Source organism: Cupressus sempervirens, chromosome 7 (assembly GCF_028749045.1).
Source record: "Cupressus sempervirens isolate cs-2001-9-10 chromosome 7, ASM2874904v1, whole genome shotgun sequence".
NCBI lineage: Eukaryota > Viridiplantae > Streptophyta > Pinopsida > Cupressales > Cupressaceae > Cupressus > Cupressus sempervirens.
In genome coordinates this window covers 721,191,945-721,210,372 of record NC_143124.1, presented here as the reverse complement: position 1 = coordinate 721,210,372, position 18,428 = coordinate 721,191,945, and the positions used below count along the sequence as shown (strand labels likewise).

The 18,428-nt window shown below is 35.3% G+C and overlaps 1 pseudogene across 1 annotated transcript; it reads right to left on the bottom strand.

The window, feature by feature from the left end:
- Window positions 1-1,319: 1,319 nt before the first annotated feature.
- On the bottom strand, window positions 1,320-4,226 carry LOC149549255 (scarecrow-like protein 9 pseudogene; annotated as a pseudogene). The gene has a single exon (XR_016354069.1). The product of XR_016354069.1 is annotated as a scarecrow-like protein 9 pseudogene (transcript).
- Window positions 4,227-18,428: the final 14,202 nt, after the last annotated feature.

Genomic DNA, 18,428 nt, shown 5'->3' with positions numbered 1-18,428 from the left:
TTCACTAGAACAAATCACGCAGATTAAGTAATTTTCATTAAAAATTTAGTTGTCACAGAATCCAACAAGAGAATAGAAAACAATTTTTCTTCTTATTACACATACTTGAAAATTAAAGGAAAGAAAAGGTTCTTTTATAGTCAACGATATCAGCTATGTGTTTTTGGGTTACATATGGGGACAGCAATATGGGACTATCCTGTACTCTTTGCGAGAGGCACCTAACTGTGCTACAAACGAGGTGTACATATCCTATCTCCCAGTGCGTTTGAACTTGTGACCCCTCTTTCAAGTGTGCAAGTTCTCCACCGCTAGACCAATTCAAACTGTGCTTGATATTCAGAATTCTCATTCACAGACACTAATAATCAAGACCTGAATAAAGTTGCTCTACAAAATTGTAAAGAGTATTGAAGAGCAACTACTTCTTATTCCTTTATTAGACGATATGGGTCTCAATTTGCTAATGACTTAGCAGGATTCTTGTATCAAACAATCTCTTTTGAAACTACGCCGATGCTGCAAGCCTAAAGAAAAGAATTGATTCACCGACGTTTTTCAGGGCAAGACAAGCTAATCTGCTCCATTGGAGTAAAAGGGTTGCTAAGATCTTGAAAAAGGAATAGAAGACTTGATTTCAAATGAAAATATGTGGGTATTTCTATTCTATATAGTAGATTATAACAATTTAAGTATTCATCTAATCTATAAATTTCTTTTCATTAAACAGCCACGTACCATTCAATTCTATCTAGGAGTTTAACCTGACCCAATGCATCTTCAAGAGTTTGAACTTTGATGGATGACCTTTGTATCACATACCATCAACCTTGCCTATTATGTTCTACCAATTGAAGCATAATCCTTTCACAGGAATAGAAGATTTACTCATTGCAGAAGATTAAACAGCAGACAGTAATTTTCTTGCTTCCGTCGATTTTGCATGGAAAAGAGCAAGGTTCCAAGGTCAAAAGTATTATGTGTAGCCTGGGATTACATCACCATGTAGCTTCTGTCATTCTTTGGGTATGCCAGCAATGTGATGAACGTCTATATTATGTCTCAAATATTTGACGCTCCTCACATTGCTGGCATATCCTAAGAATGACAGAAACAAGACTTTCAGATGTCCCACACAAGTATAATCATGTAACTTAAAAAAAAAAATGATTATATGGAATTTGCAGACTTGCTTAGGTAACAACAAGGCATCTGAGAAACCATCAATCTGGTTGGAATACTACAAGACACACCCTAGTAATACGAATTTGTCAGACCATTAGTACTGTGAATTTTAAAATTCTTTGTTCTACTTCTCATTAAGAAAAAAAAAATGCATTTGCTGAACTCTTTAATGGAACATGGACCAAGATTTAGGGAGGAAATATTTCCATCTGAAGCAATGAAAAGCATCTACTCCATGCATACACTGATGAGATAATGACGGGAAGCTTGAGATCTACAAGATATTTAAGCCACATACAGATAAAGCTATTCCATCAAGTCCAATATTTTGAGTGGACTTGAAATTACTATACTATGTGGCAAGCTATCCATCAAGTCCAATATTTTGAGTGGACTTGAAATTACTATACTATGTGGCAAGCTATTGAGGCACAACTTAGGCTCTGCTCCACTGTTCATTTCATCTTGAGGGTTTCCATGTCGAAAGACCAAATATTATTCTTCCTTTCCAGCCCAATAACATCCATTTGCCATCTACTTCAACCGTGAAATTCTTATCGTAAAATGCTTTTGATTTTTTTCTGGCTCTAGACAATATCATCTGATTAAGACCCAACTGGACAAATCCTGACCTTTGTGTTCTGATTTGCCATTGCTTGTAAGCTTCTGGTCTCTCCACTCTCTCCAACCCCTCACAAGCGACAACATTCAAAACCTCTCTACCCCAGATTTCCTTCTCTATCACTATCCTCTCAGGATGATCACGAGGAACTGTATCTTCCAATATATCAAATAGAGAAGAATAGTGAAAAAGTGCCTCCTTAAACCGAGTGATAAAAAATGGTGCACCGAATGAACCATTCACAACACCTTCAATAAAAATGCAAGGTTTCATTCTTCTGATCTTGCTCAATACAATGGTTTTCGGGCTCTCTACATTTAATGTTTCATCCATCAGATTTTTCATCCTATAAATGCAGTTTACAATCAAAATCTCACAATCTTCCACGGAAAGACTTTCTGGTTCTACATCCTCCCATTTACATGCTATTGCTTGATACACAAATGGTACCCCAAAAGACCTTGCATAATCTGCAAGCCTCCTTCCCGTCTCTTCAATTCTTTCTGCTGGATCACAACCAGGTTGAGGAAAATCAATCCCAGTGATTTTTAGCCTGGGAGGGCCATTTGGACGATTAGACAATTGTTGTATCAAAGAAGGCCATTGAAACCCATAAAGAATCCCAAAGTCCACAATGTGTAGAGAGCTTACATTATGTGCAACATCTAGAATCGTCTGATTAGAGAAATAATGAGAGACTTTTATGAATGGGGATGCAACCATATAAAGATGGTATGCCTTAAGAATCTCTGCTGCTGATGGCTTATTGGAAGAGAGCATAGTATAAAGATATCCACCTGTGCCAGACAACCTTGCAACCAAGCTCTCGGTAAAATAATGAGCTAGACGCTGATTCCCATCTCCCTCGGGAGAAGAATGCCGCGTTATCTGCTTCAAAGTCTCTTGAGCTCCTTGATTATCATTAGCTGCAACTGCTTGGGCACAATGTATTAACAAAGATCTCAAGTCCACAATTTCCTTGCTCTTTCCGCGCTTCTTACCCCTTGATAACATAACATCTGACTCCTTTTGCTCACTTTTATTCTTCAAAACTAACTCTTGTATCTCTTGGAAATTCTTCCCATTTCTGCTTGCAGATAGGAGCACATCATCAAAAATTTCCCTAATCTTCGACATACTGCTAGGTGGTAACTGCGAAAAGTTGTTACTGCAGCTTGGGGATGAAAATGACAACGAATCATCATGAGGAAAAAGGCTGAAATTCTCACCAAGAATATCATAAAATGGTTTCACAGTCGCTTGAAAAGCACTACACTCTTGGTACATGCACAGTTTTTCCTCCACATCTTCATTCATCAGCATATCATTAATGTACTTCAGCACTGGATCTGAGAATGGGTCTAAATCATCAGATTGCTCAATACTTACCAACCCATCACTAGGTATAACATTGGTTTTATTGGGGTGATTACACTCTGTATCTCTAACATTGAACAAGGGCATCTCAAGATCTGAGAACGAATGTTGGACATCAAAATACGACGATTCATTACTTCGCAAACATTGAATCGGAATCAACTCGAGTTCACTGTATAAGGGGAATGGCCTCAGGATCTCCCTTGACGAACTTGAAGACAAACAGGGAACTTGGCCATTCAGAATCGAAGGACTTGGAGACAGATAGGGTATTTGGGTATTCAGAAAGCATTTTTGTGAATGAGAAGAATCAACGAACACAACGGAGTTGACACAATTGCCAGCGAAAAAATTATAATTTGTGGGATCCATGACTGCCAAAGGAAGAAGGGTTCTTGCGGTCATTGAAACTAGGGCCAATTAGGTTTCCGCCGGACAATTAATCTGTGGCCCAGGTGCCCGGATGTTTAAACTCCTCCGCTACTTTCACAGATAAAACCAGGGCAAAAGAACAATGATCTTTCATGCTAGATTATTTCAAGGATTATCAAGCCTAGATAGGGCTTTAGAAAACTTTCGCCATAACGAGGGCCGTAGGAAGGTCAAAAATGTGCAGACACTAATACAGGGCGAATTTGAATACTCTAATTATGTGTTCTGTCAAAAGATATAAACAATTTCAGACTGAATCAAAGTTTCCACTCTCCCACTTCTCAAAACAGAATAAATCCATCAATTCTTATAGTATTCAGATACATACCAGTACCTTGTCACATACTGTCCAAATCGCTTAAGCTGCGAAAATAATTTCAAGCCATGCCCACTTCATGAAACGTATTTTTTGCCTGCCCACTTAAACTATAACTCCGACAGCACCATCCCGATAAAGGGCAGAGGTATCCATTGAATCGGTTCTGTGATATTTCACATAGAAATCCATTTACTCCATGACACCGATTATCAAAAACTATTATTTCCCAATCTTTGGTCGCATGAAAATATCAATCACAATCTGGGCCAACGTATTAACTTAATTTTAAAAACCACACACGGCGGTTAACGATTCGCTTCAAATTTGTAGTATCTGTCGTGACACGCGATGAACATATAATATACCCCAAATAAAGCGGAAAAAGTATTGTTCCCCACGACGAGAGTATTTTTAGTTGGAAAGGTCACACTGGTGTAAGAGAAAAATGATTACATCAAAAACTTTTGGAGTTCTCAAGAGTTTTCATAATGATATTTTATCAAATTAATTAAATTTAACTTTGTAGTGGCAGCAGCGTGATGCTTGGCATATTGAAATGTGCGTAGAATAATATGGGGAATCTAAGTTTATTGGTCAAGTACTAGAATATCTAAAATTTAATAAGAATATGTCCAACAAGCTTGAGAGATATCACTTTAAAGATGACACTTACATATTGTTCAATAAAGATATTTAATTTTAAATTAATACTTTTTATTCTTATTTTAATAGTTATAGATATTTTAACTATCTTAATTTTTTCTAATTAAAATAATATTATCAATGTAAATTTAAAATATGAACATTTTGAAAAAAAACTATTTTACTCTAATTTTTAATAATTATTTTAGTGTAATCTTAATCTTCATAAAAGGTAATTCATAAACCTACTCTTAATAGAACTCTCAACCTTCATCTTAACCATAGTTAAATCAAAATAAATTATTTAATAAATAAATATATTTTAATAACAATAATAATGTACATTATTATTCTTTAATCTTTTAAATGTTGAAGAACTAAGAAATTTAAGCTTTCCACACACACAGATATATATATATATATATATATATATATATAATAAAAGAATTCAAAATCAACTAATCCTTAAATAAGATATAACTTAAAAATCATTTTGTATGATAAATTAGAAAAAATTAATTAACGTATTTACGAATCAAATTATATTAACTTAAATATAAAAAATACATCAACCAAAAAATAATAATGGGAGGAAGAAGTCACTACTTTCTGCAAGTCGTGCAAGTCACATCGAGTTAGCCCCAAAGTTAATGGGTCAGGCCCAAAACCAACTAACAATATTAAATAAGTGTCAAATGGGCCACACCCAAAAGTGGAAATCGACATAAAAATGGGTCAAGCCTAGAAGAGAAACAACCTTGAGAAACCAAGGTAGTAGTTGAAGGAGGTGAAGGGTTTGGTCCATGCTTCTTTCACCACACTGGCTCTTTTGATGGTTCGGGGTTTAGCATGGTCCAACCATTTACATTATATGCTTCATCCTCCTTATCCTCATGTTGTAGAGAGTTCGACAATGCCAACCTAGGGAAGCCTTTGGAAGAGGAAGGCCAACCCAAATCATTTGCTTAAGATGACCAACCTATAGAAGTTGGCAATGCCCAAGTAGGGTTGGTGGTAGGTGCCCAACCTAAGTAGGATCCTTAGAGGCAGGGTCGAGATGCATAAATACGCAATGAGAACTAGTATTGGAAAGAACAATGACAAGGAGGTTGGGAATGTGAATTATTTGTCTTCCTCTCGAAAGAACTTCATCCTCATTATTGCCCATGAGAAGTGGAGCGGCCTCTAGAAATGGAAGCCTCAAGAAGAGCTCTAGCCACTATGTAGGGAACTTTTCCCCCAATGATGTAGTAATTCTTGCAAATGAACCACCTCAAGGGAGACCTTATAAACCCTAGACCAACATCTATAACACCACATTACTACACATAAAAGTTTTAGTAAATATGGACACATTAGCATCAATAAAGACATGTGAAAAAACCATTCCATTTATGTCTTTCCAAAGTGAAAAGAGAGCTTCCATTTTGAAAGTGTGCCAAAGTTGTAGAAAATGAAATGGAAGGGAACAATTATCTTGTAATGATCCCATCTTTTAGCAGTTGACCAAGTGTGTGTGCGTTAGCCTTGTTCTACATGGTCCCGAGGGCTAACGAAGGGTTTAATGGGATCTTGGAGTGTTTTGGCCTAGTCATTTCCAGTTTGGGCCAAAACGAAGTTGATTTACTCAGTTTCAGGCATACTTACTATTTTTAGTAAGTCGGCAGGACACAGTGCAAGTCAATTTTGGTGATTGGATTCGATACTCCTCGGTGAGAGCTTTCCGATGAGCTATCACTCGCATTATTCGGAGTCCGATTGCTAATACATTTTAATGCCTGAAGTTTTATTAAAGTAACGTCTAATTTAATTGTAAAATATTAAATTGTTACTTTAATATTTATTTTATGGTGATGTTTACCCAAAGGAGACATAAGGGGTATTTTAATATATGTTTTATATTATACATCTTTTATCCCACATTGCCCATATGAGTTGAGCGGACCCGTGGGAATAGAATAAAAGGAAGCATTTGTGGCTTCATTAGGCAGGTTGAATATGAGAAGAAATTGGTGTGTGAGTTGCAGCTTTGTTCTTGGCATTTGAGGACGTCTATCCTCTCTTGTAACATTCTAGACGTCATTCCCTTGGGGTTTGGCCTTTGGAATTCTTTCTTATTGGCTTTAGTATCAGGCAGTTTAGTTGCATTTCCGGCTACAGGCAGATTTGATATTTTGCTCATATCTTCTTCACTACTTGTCCGACGCTTATGCCGCTTGTAGGGAATGGTATTATGAAGGTAGTGGACTGATTGGAGGACAAAGTATTGTAGCAGCAAGTTCGTAAGCATGGGCTGGAGTATTATGACAATATTGCTAAAGTAATTAGTGAGTTGATAAATCTGCCATGTATTTGGTTTTATGAATTCTGAAAATAACATTTTATTAGCAGCAGTTCATTTCCACTTTGCATATTGTTGTAGTTTCTCTCTTGTTTATGTTGTATGATACCAATTCCATGCACGAAACACAACAAACAAATAAACGTTTGATTTCCAGAGTTATAAGGGGTTTTAAGAGGTTGCATGCAAACTGTTTGACAAAATTCATTTCAGCAAATTGGTTTAGTTTTATGGGACATCCAGGGGTGTCCATTACAGTGGTATCAGAGCTATAAGTCCTGCCAGCCTGTGGAGATCATATTGATAGCTAGATAAAGATGTATATTAGTCCAGATCAAGATGTGATGTTCAGACAGTTATTGGGTACATTAGAGAAGGGGCAACATATGCAACAGGAGCAAAATAGGCGAATGCATATGATGTTGCAGCTTATGGCTAGATAGATGGGTATCAAAATTGATGATTTGTATGTTGCTCCAGAGCAGAAGGTAGTCGATTTCTCAGGTGGGATCGAGACACGTATAGAGCCAACCAGTTATGATGTTGGTGATGTGGGCTTTTCGACAGAGTCAGTAGAGACATGCGTGCAAAGTCAGGAGACCACATATGAAGCTTTGTCAGGGGATGATGATGTAGCAATAGTGGAATTAGGAGAATCCAAGGGAACTGTCATATCAACAACCACTTCTATGTCAGTTGAACCATCCAATGAGGAGTTTGGTAATAAGCATGCGGTTGTAGATGTGTGCTCTGATGATAGTACACTTGTTATTGCTAATGAGGTGAGCAATATAGTGACAGAGTCATATTATACTATCGATCAACAAAGTGTTAATGTTCACTCTTGGGATAGTACTATGTTCAACACGGATGCAACATTGTCTTATGACAATCTGATGTTTAAGGCTGATGTTGATCATTCACCTGAGTGGAGTTGGGCTCAGTTTCCATCATCTACAAAGATTCAATTTTGTGTTGCAGCAGTTGGGAGGAAGAGGTTTCATAGATCTTCTATGGAGCCGCCTTCTGGTGACATCCAGACTTATACTTCATCAACACAAGTTTTGGGAGCTAACTTGCAGGACATGTGGTTGGTCCTAATGATGTTCATTTGTAGTTTGTTTAATGTCTATATGGATATCACACATTATTTCAATTGGGATCCAGGTGGAGGTTGGAGTTCATTATGTTGCTTAATTGCTTGAGGACAAGCAATTTCAAGGAGGGCGGATTTGTAATGATCCCATCTTTTAGCAGTTGACCAAGTGTGTGTGCGTTAGCCTTGTTCTACATGGTCCCGAGGGCTAACGAAGGGTTTAATGGGATCTTGGAGTGTTTTGGCCTAGTCATTTCCAGTTTGGGCCAAAATGAAGTTGATTTACTCAGTTTCAGGCATACTTACTATTTTTAGTAAGTCGACAGGACACAGTGCAGGTCAATTTTGGTGATTGGATTCGATACTCCTCGGTGAGAGCTTTCCGATGAGCTATCACTCGCATTATTCGGAGTTCGATTGCTAATACATTTTAATGCCTGAAGTTTTATTAAAGTAACGTCTAATTTAATTGTAAAATATTAAATTGTTACTTTAATATTTATTTTATGGTGATGTGTACCCAAAGGAGACATAAGGGGTATTTTAATATATGTTTTATATTATACATCTTTTATCCCACATTGCCCATATGAGTTGAGCGGACCCGTGGGAATAGAATAAAAGGAAGCATTTGTGGCTTCATTAGGCAGGTTGAATATGAGAAGAAATTGGTGTGTGAGTTGCAGCTTTGTTCTTGGCATTTGAGGACGTCTATCCTCTCTTGTAACATTCTAGACGTCATTCCCTTGGGGTTTGGCCTTTGGAATTCTTTCTTATTGGCTTTAGTATCAGGCAGTTTAGTTGCATTTCCGGCTACAGGCAGATTTGATATTTTGCTCATATCTTCTTCACTACTTGTCCGACGCTTATGCCGCTTGGAGGGAATGGTATTATGAAGGTAGTGGACTGATTGGAGGACAAAGTATTGTAGCAGCAAGTTCGTAAGCATGGGCTGGAGTATTATGACAATATTGCTGAAGTAATTAGTGAGTTGATAAATCTGCCATGTATTTGGTTTTATGAATTCTGAAAATAACATTTTATTAGCAGCAGTTCATTTCCACTTTGCATATTGTTGTAGTTTCTCTCTTGTTTATGTTGTATGATACCAATTCCATCCACGAAACACAACAAACAAATAAACGTTTGATTTCCAGAGTTATAAGGGGTTTTAAGAGGTTGCATGCAAACTGTTTGACAAAATTCATTTCAGCAAATTGGTTTAGTTTTATGGGACATCCAGGGGTGTCCATTACATATCTCCCATGAGGACCATATGTTGTGAAAACATGTTGGGGTGAAATGTGAAAAAAAATCATGAATCCAAACCCGCTAATTCTGAGCTCTATGACATAACTAAAAGAGGCCAAGGAAGCACTTTGGTTGACCACAAGAAGCACAATGAAGATCCAAGATACCCAAATGGTGAAGACAAGAACCGAAAGGAAAGCCTTGAAAATGAATACACCAAGTGAATTGTGTAATTTTAGGTTTTGTGATACTAACCCATATGGTAATGAAGCACAATCTCCATGTAGAGTAAGAGGATTGCAAATGCCAATGCTAGTTCAAAACATCCACCATTGGCAAGGGGCATGAAAGTCATTAATAATTTTGATGAGGCTTATATCTTTGAAAAGTAGTCTATGGTACAACCACTAATCCTTCCACCAAGGTGTAAGACTTCTTATACCAATTTTATGTAAAAGTTCTCTTGGCAAGAGAGAAATGAGCAACGTAAAAGTGTCTCTACCCTATCGGTTCAAGAAAAATTGAACTTGAGAATCCTCCCAACTATAGAGACACATTGTAGACCTGCAAAAATGGTCCTTTGGGGTTCAAATGCCATGTTTGTGAAAGTGTAGAGTATAAATACCTAGAACCCAAGCAAGAGGGAGACCTTACATTTGAATTCATGAAGTTCACCAAAGGTTGTGTTGATTAAAAGACATGCCATCTCTTAAACCATTACCATGCCAATGGATTCATGGTTTTGTTGCTTCCCAAGTATGCCAAATGCATATAGAAATAAAGGAACCCTAGATTTGAACTAGCTACCTCATGATTTAGAGGGCCTACAAACAAATATATCTCTCAGCTAGGCGATGTAGGGGAAACCCAGAACATATGCACTATTGGAGGATAATTTTTTATGCCTCATCTCTTGAAACACTACAAACCACCAATTTGGCACAAAGAGCCTAGCCTTGCCTATGTGTATAAATAAGGCCAAGGTCACTAGAATGTCGAGGCAAGTGACAATACTCTCAAGCCACTTTATGAACACCATGTCTCTCTATGTCAAAAGCCCATAAAAGTCATGCAACAACCTCTCAAACTTACCATAAGTTATTTTAGAGGGAGACCGACAAGAGGAATAATATACATGTATGGTCATGAGAATCTTAGAATATATTTAAAACTTGTCTTCCAAGGAAAGAGGCTCGGTCTACTAGTAGGCACTCTTGGTCTCAATTTTAGAAACCTTGCCACACTCCAAATCCATGTAGATGATCCATCAAAGATAAAAGGCATTTCCAAAAAGAGAAAAAAACTTGGCCATGTTGGATCTATTTCCATTCATATTGTTGAATCCATTGAGGAGCTAGCAAGAATGGTTTTCTATAACAGAGAGTTTTATGTCATCAAATGGCTGAACAAAAATCCACACAAAATGTGTTTAAGAATTGAAGAGAATGATGGAACTTCTATTTATCCTCAATTAGTGTAAGAAAAGATTCATCCACACAATGGGCATTAACAAGCTAACTAGGAAAATTGGAAAGAAAAATACCATGAACGTGACCTAAAGAAATAGTTGAAGCAAGAAACAACTAAATCCTTTAGTAGAAAGAACATACAAAGCAAGAGCTAAAGGGAAACCTTTTTGAATGGACCTATGCAGCCAAGATTTGTGGACTAAAGGTCATTAATTGTAATACAAACATTGGCATCTACAAAAATGAGGTGAACGAAAATCATAAAGTGAAGACCAAAGTCAAGGGATTTTAACACGGCTAAAAGAAAATGCCACTCAATATGGTTATAAGCCTTAGAAAATAAATAAATTAAAGTAGCATTCTAGTGAGACCAACAAGTCTATTTCTTATCCTCCTAGATAGCAATAATATTATTTAGATTATATAAATCTAGTTTTATCAAGATAAATAATCTAAGATAGAAGATAGAATTTTTTTGAGCAAGGGCCTTGGAAATAATCTTGTAAGAGACATTTAGCAAGGTAATGGGGACCTAGTTACATATATCTTCAAGGCTTCCAAATATAGGTGTGAACTTTATACTTCCCTTATTTATTTATATTCCTAAATAGCTAGTTTGAAAAGCTTCTAGATAGACATGGTGAAGGTTTGAGCCAACACATCCCAATGAGCCTTGTAAAATTCATGGAGAAAGCCATCACAATTAAGGGATTTTTATTATTCATGGAGAAATATGCTTCCTTAAGGTATTTAATAGACAAGGTTTGGTCATAGAAAGTCCATTAGGAATCTGATAGACAATTAGGGATGAATGCTAAATAATCCTCTAAGGCTTGTTGATTGGAAAGAGTAGGAGCTTGAGTTGTGAAAAAATCCTACCAATGATTGACAAAGGCTTGCAAAATTCCTAGAAGTTTAGTAAGAATTGAAGTACCCTCCTTGATCATTTTAATACTTGGAGAGGAATTTATTAGGTGCAAAAAGGAAAAAAAAAAACTTTGTTAGCTCGATCTCCCACTTTTAATCAATGCAACCTTAATCTGAGCACCTCTAGAATAGTAACTATCAACAACCTACTTCTATTGATGAATAATTGCCACCTTAAATTGAAAATTAATTTTAAAAGGGTGAGTTGCTGGAATTTCTCAATAGTTGCATGCAAATTCTTGTTGGTTTCTGTTTAAGACTGCCAATAGAAATACACCAATTGTTTGCCATAAAAAATAAATATGAATTTAGCTGTTCAAAGAATGACATTATTCCACCGCAAAATCCAACCCAAGGGTTATCTGGGTTGATGTTGTAGGTTCCAAATTCTTGTAATGTAGGCTATGGTAGGTAGATGAGTTAGGAATGAAGTGATAAGAAAAATATAGAATTGGAGGAATATGGTAATGCAACACACCATCATCCTATGGAAGATCCAATGGGAAAGTGGCCTAACAAGGTGACATCAAATAACTGCAAGACTAGAAAGGATTTCTCTGCCCCAATAGAAAAAATGGATTGAGATAGGATCATGACATGATAAAGGAATTTTTAAAAAAAACTCAAAACCAACCTTGAAATTACTCTAGAAATTTCAAACTGCATATGAGGGCATCAATTGGTAGTAGGATAAAAAACATCCAATTTATTGTCCATGTAAAACCAAGCCTCAAGCTCTTTAGATGTTTAAAAAATGAGAAAATTATATCTTTCCTAGAGGTTACCTTGAACATATTAAAATCTTGAGAATACACTCAACATGGAAAGGGTTCCCCAAAATGGAGTAGAAAAATCCTTTGGACAAATTTTGGATACCATTAAGGCGGACCACATGTTGGAGCCAAGCCTTGGTAACCCAATCTTGCAACACACATTTAGAAGGGACACAACCAATAGAATAAATAATTAAAGTATTTTTTTCAATCCATTTACAAGCTTTATAAAAAATTACTTCAAGAGTGATAGAGGCTTTACCTTGTGAAATAGCTCGGAGAAAAAGCTCTCAGGTCTTTTCTTGGAGGAGTCATGATCATCGAGAGCCAACACTTCATTACTAGCAGAAATTTCTATACCAAAACTTGTTGTGACCATAAAAAGTGGCTATTTAATTCCCACAATAACTATGGAATGACTAGATTGGTAGATAAACTTAGTAGAAAACCCCTATAAAATATATTTCAATAAACACATGTAGGAAGTTACAAAATAGTCTCTAACTAACTTGAATCAATTCGATACAAACTTACCACTCTCTATCTAAATCCTAACCCTATCCTCCCTCTCTCATTAACCCCTCACCTCTCTATATCTCTCCCCCCCTCCCCCCCACCTCCCTCTCCGTCTCTCTCTCTCTCTCTCTCTCTCTCTCTCTCTCTCTCTCTCTCTCTCTCTCTCTCTCTCTCTCTCTCTCTCTCTCCCTATCCCTTCTACTAACCCCTCCATCTCTCTTTTTGTACTAGCTCGACATAACCTGATTGGGTTATGAGATCACATGCACATTGTACTAAGGAGTTAATAACCCCAATCATGTTATTGGAAAATTTTAATAGATAAACTTGTCAATCACTAATAGACTATTTCATTGTGTCACATGAGGTTGCACTGTTGTATCAAATGTTTTTATGCAGAAAAATTACATATATTTAGTCTTTTTTTCTTTGAAATGATTGATTTGGTCTATTTTCTTGTTTCCATGTTGTTTAAAAATATGTTTGTATCTTGTCATTTACCATAAGTTCATCTTGTTTTTCACTATGTTGTTTTACTTCAACGTATAAATTAATGATGCAAATTTAATATTTTTGTAGGGCAATTTGGATCTATAATGGAAAATAACAAGAGAGGAATAATTAAAATAATGAGAGGCAACAAAGGCACAAACAAGAGAGTGCATGAGGAGATTACATCAACGTACATCATCAAATGCACACGATATAAGTGAGGAAAATATAACAATTCAAATTGACATGATCAATGCACCTAATGTAGCAAATGAAAATCATGAGCATGCACCTAATTTGACAAACAAAAATGTTCAACACACCCCAATCGAAATGATAATGACAAATACACCTACTTCATTTAATGCACCTAATATGTCATCTCAATTTGACATGATGAATGCATGTAATGCAAGTAATGAAAATGTTGAGCATGAACCTATGTTAACATCTCCTAGAATAATTCATAGAAAACTCAAGTGTCTAGTTGACATTGATGAAAATATTTTGAATCTAATGCATGATAAAATGTTAGAAAGAAACTATAGAAGAAATATTAAAAATATTTGGAACAACTATTTTGAAAAGTTAAATCAAATTAAAAGATGTCAAATTGTAGTTGCAATGCTTAAAAGTCTGAAATTTAGAGAGATGGTGAGAATTTTGGAGTTAAGAACATTTGAAAATAGTAGTGAAAGAACCATTATTAGAAATCTCTTTGATGCATACCAATCCATTGGTTCAAAATCACATACTAAAGATGTTAATTTCACTCAACGTGTCTTCACATCAACCATAATGGGAAGGAAATGACAACATCTCATATTATAAGAAAAACAAGTAAGTTGTTAAGGATAAGTAGAACACCTTTAGTCAAAGCCATATAGAGGAGAGAGAAAATTGAGGATATTGATGATACTTCTTTTTGGTCATTCTAGGGTAGACTCCACATAAGGATAAGGTTGTTGTTGATGCACTAAGAACATTGAATGAAAACTTTTGGCATGACAACACATAGGATTCACCAAACAAGAGGGATGTAACCAAAAGGTGAATTGGAATTAGAAATCGTGACCCACATGAAAAACATTATTTTGATATGAATCAAACACAATTTTATGAAATGTTTCTTCAAATATTTTCTCAGATTAAAAGAAGCCAAAGGTTTTTTGAGATGACCAAATTATTCTAGGATAAGATAAATCATAAACACACTACATGTTGTTGTAGGGTTCATTCTGAGTTTTTCATGCATTATGATGTTTATCGTTATATATGTTGTACTTTGTACACTCAAGATATATTGCAGGAATATGGTCTACAAGTACCTCCTAAGTCATTGAGAGAATTTATTGCAAGTGTACTATGTAAACAAGATGATGAGTTAATTTATTATAAGACCATGTGTTTGAAAGGTTTTTTCCTTAAATGTGGTGGTTTACAATAGTTGCATAGATTCCTCCATCTAGATAACACACATAAAATTGGTAAGAAACTAGTTTCTCTTTGAAAATACAAGCCAATTACATATGGTGTTAAAGATGGAAAATAATTAAAGAGGTGTGAGTTAGTTAAAAATAATCTATGTGTAGTTCATTTTGTGATTTTTTTAAAGAGAAACTAGTTTATGAGTATATCTGTCATACACATAGAGCTATATTATTAGATGAGCAATTCAAGTTGTGTATGGATTCTTTTCCTCTAGGTACTATTGTGTTTGTTGTTGACTTCATTGAAATTTATACACTAAAACCTCAAATTGAAGTGCAATAAATGTATTAGCATGCTACACAAGTGTTAATTTTTGTACACATAGCATTCATTCATGTACGTGATAGCACATAGGAGGATAAAAATGTTTTAAGAGAGTATCACTTCTATATTAGTGATGATCAAACTCATTCATCAGAGTTTGGAAAAGGATGTTTTAGAGTTTTTTATGAAAATTTAAGGGAAAGAGATGTAAGATACAATCAACATATAATATGATTAGACAATTGCACTGCATAATAGAAGAATGAAAGGAAGTTCTATTAGTTGAGTGGGATGCATGTGACAAGTGGAGTCCAACATTTTTTGAATTTCAATAAGGTGGTACATGGAAAGGGAGAGCATGATGATGTTGGAGCATGTGTGAAAAGAGCTTATAATAGATAAGAATTAAAGTACAAAGCCAAGACAACATTAGAAGATGTAGAAACAATTATGCAATGGTGTAACTCTATGATGAGCCTTGGTAATATAGGTAAGTCTATGGTTGCTAGATATTTTTGGTTGATATGTGAACCTAACATTGAAGACTGTTGTACACTTACAGGATCAAGTGACATGCATTCATATATAAATTCAAATGCAACATCAATAATTATTCATACTAGAAAGCTTGCATTCTTTTTCTCTTCTTATATGCATCTTTCATGGGATGAATGTGAATAAAAAGAGTGGGTTCACCATTGATCTTCTAAACCTTTGCATCCATTTGATTCATATCAACTCCCTACAACACTATAGTTGAACCAAGTTGAAGAATCAATAGATTTTGAGAATGTATCTGATCTAGTTGAACTAGATACTTTATCAATTTAATACTTGGTTAAAATAAAATTTTGTGTCATTTTAGTGCAATCTCCATTTTAGGTTTGGCATTAACTTATCATTCCATTTAATTTAGGTCATGTATATGTAGTTATTGCAGATGAGAATAATGAAGAAGGAATCAATTACTTTTTATGTCATTGTATTGAGGCCAAAAAGAAACTAATAGCTACAACAATTGATTTTGAGGTTATTGAGTACCTAATAGGACCCATTGTTGTAATATGAACATTTCTTATAAGGTAGTATATTTGTGTCCACTGGAATTAAGACCTTCTTAAGTCAATTTATCATGTTTAATGTATCAATTTTGACTTTACATTATTTTTGTAATTAAATGTAGGTATTGTTGGAAACTATAGTTGGAACAATTTTTATGTTGTCATTGATGTCAAACATTATTGGTGAGATAGTTGCTACCTGAGTAGAGTTCCATATCAAGATGATTGATGAAGATGATTTGAGAAGAAGAGATAACAAGAGGACCTAGTGGAAAGGTTGAGTTAAGTGGAATTACAATGGGCACTTGATCAGTTGGACTTTGATAGGATAATGTGTTATTTAATCATAACACTAAGTGGAGAAGATAATTGCGTTGAAGCCTAGAAGAGATGATCAATGAAGGACCAAATGCATAGGCTAAATTGAGCTTCAAAGAAGAGGATTAAGGACCTTATAAATGAAGTTGAGTTGTGCTAGTGTCAGCCGAGTGAATACTAGAAGCCAAGAAAATATTGTGTCAACTGAGCACCAGTAAAGACTAAGTATCATAAAAGTTAGAAGATTCTAAGACAGTTGAATCCAGGCAAGATAGCTAGTGTTGACCGAGGCTGAGGAGCACATTTTTGCTTGAGATTCAACATTTGATAGTTTATGAAGGAATTGAGATTCCCAACTGACATAGTTGAATTTTTAGATTGGTTAAAGCATGTGAAGGATAAGTATTGATGAGATGGAGTATTTAATTTTTAAGAAACCATGTTTGAGTATTTCTAGACATGGATTCAAAGAGAATTTTTGAGAAGTATCTATAAGGAGAAGGAGGAAATGAAAAGATGGAAGGATTCAATGAATCTGACATAACCCTAAGATCAAAATTACCTATTTAAGGAGGCATATGGATTAACCTAGAGAGGTTAGCAGTTGTTAATTTTTTTGACTGGCAAACTAGAGCATAACGCTAAGAAGGAGAAAAGCAGAGGTGAAGATTGATTTCTTGAAGGATTTTCTAAGAAGATCAGAGATTGGAGATGAAGATGTGAGTGGATTTTAGTTAATGAATTATAAGATGAGCTACATCATGATCTATATTTTTTAAGTGAGTTGTATCTATCAGATTAACTTCTTGTTACTTTCTAACCATTGTATCAGTTAAAATTCTTTAATCAAGGTTGACCTAATAATCATTTGTAAATCTTTTAATCAAGATGACATTCTAATGGAATGTTCATAAGTCCTCTGACAAAGCCACTCCTAGCAAGGTGATTAAATCCTTTGACAGGGTCACACCTAACAAAGTGTATTGTAACCTTTAACAGGGTTGGCTCCTAACAAAACTCACTTCATAAGAGTGACAATTGGTGACATGTTACTAGTGGTTTATTCCAAATTGGGTTTCCACGTTAAATCCCAGTGTTATACTTGTGTGAATGTTATTTGAGATTTTTTCTATTTTAATGTTTTAAATTATGCAAGTTAGTTATTATTGGGACAATGGACTACAAGTTTATGTTACTAATAAGTTACTATAGAGACCAAGCTACTTAATGCATAGATCTAAGTTGTTTGAAGTAAGTTTAGTTCATACATTTGGACCTGATAATAATTGATTCCCTCCCCCCCGCTCTCAATTATCCTAAATCATTCTAACAATTGGTATCAGAGCTTGTGTGCTTGTGAAGAAAAGTTTGAAGGGACTTAAAGCTAAAGATTAAGATGTACTAAAAATAGGTACTCAAGTTGAACAAGGAAAATTTCCCTGCATGGCAAAGCTTGATTAAGCTACATATTGTTGGAATTGGAGACTCGGTAATATACTACTTAAATCATGAGTACATAGTAGTACCTACACCTATGAAAACCCAACAAATAAAGGTGAAAAAAGAGCACAATCATGCAATGTTGGAGATTGCATCTTCCCTAAGCTACTAAGAATTTGATGGCATAAAGAATTGCAACACTGCAAAGATATGGGAAAAGTTGGCAAAGATCTATGGAAGAGACAAAAATGTACTAAGAGCCAAATCAAAAAGCTTGAGAGTAATTTTGATGACATTAAGATGGTAGAAGGTGAGAACATTGCTCAATATATTGGAAGAATCAAAGAAGTTGTAAATGCAACCAAAGGATCTAATGGAAAGATCAATGATGAGACTGTGATCAACAAGGTAT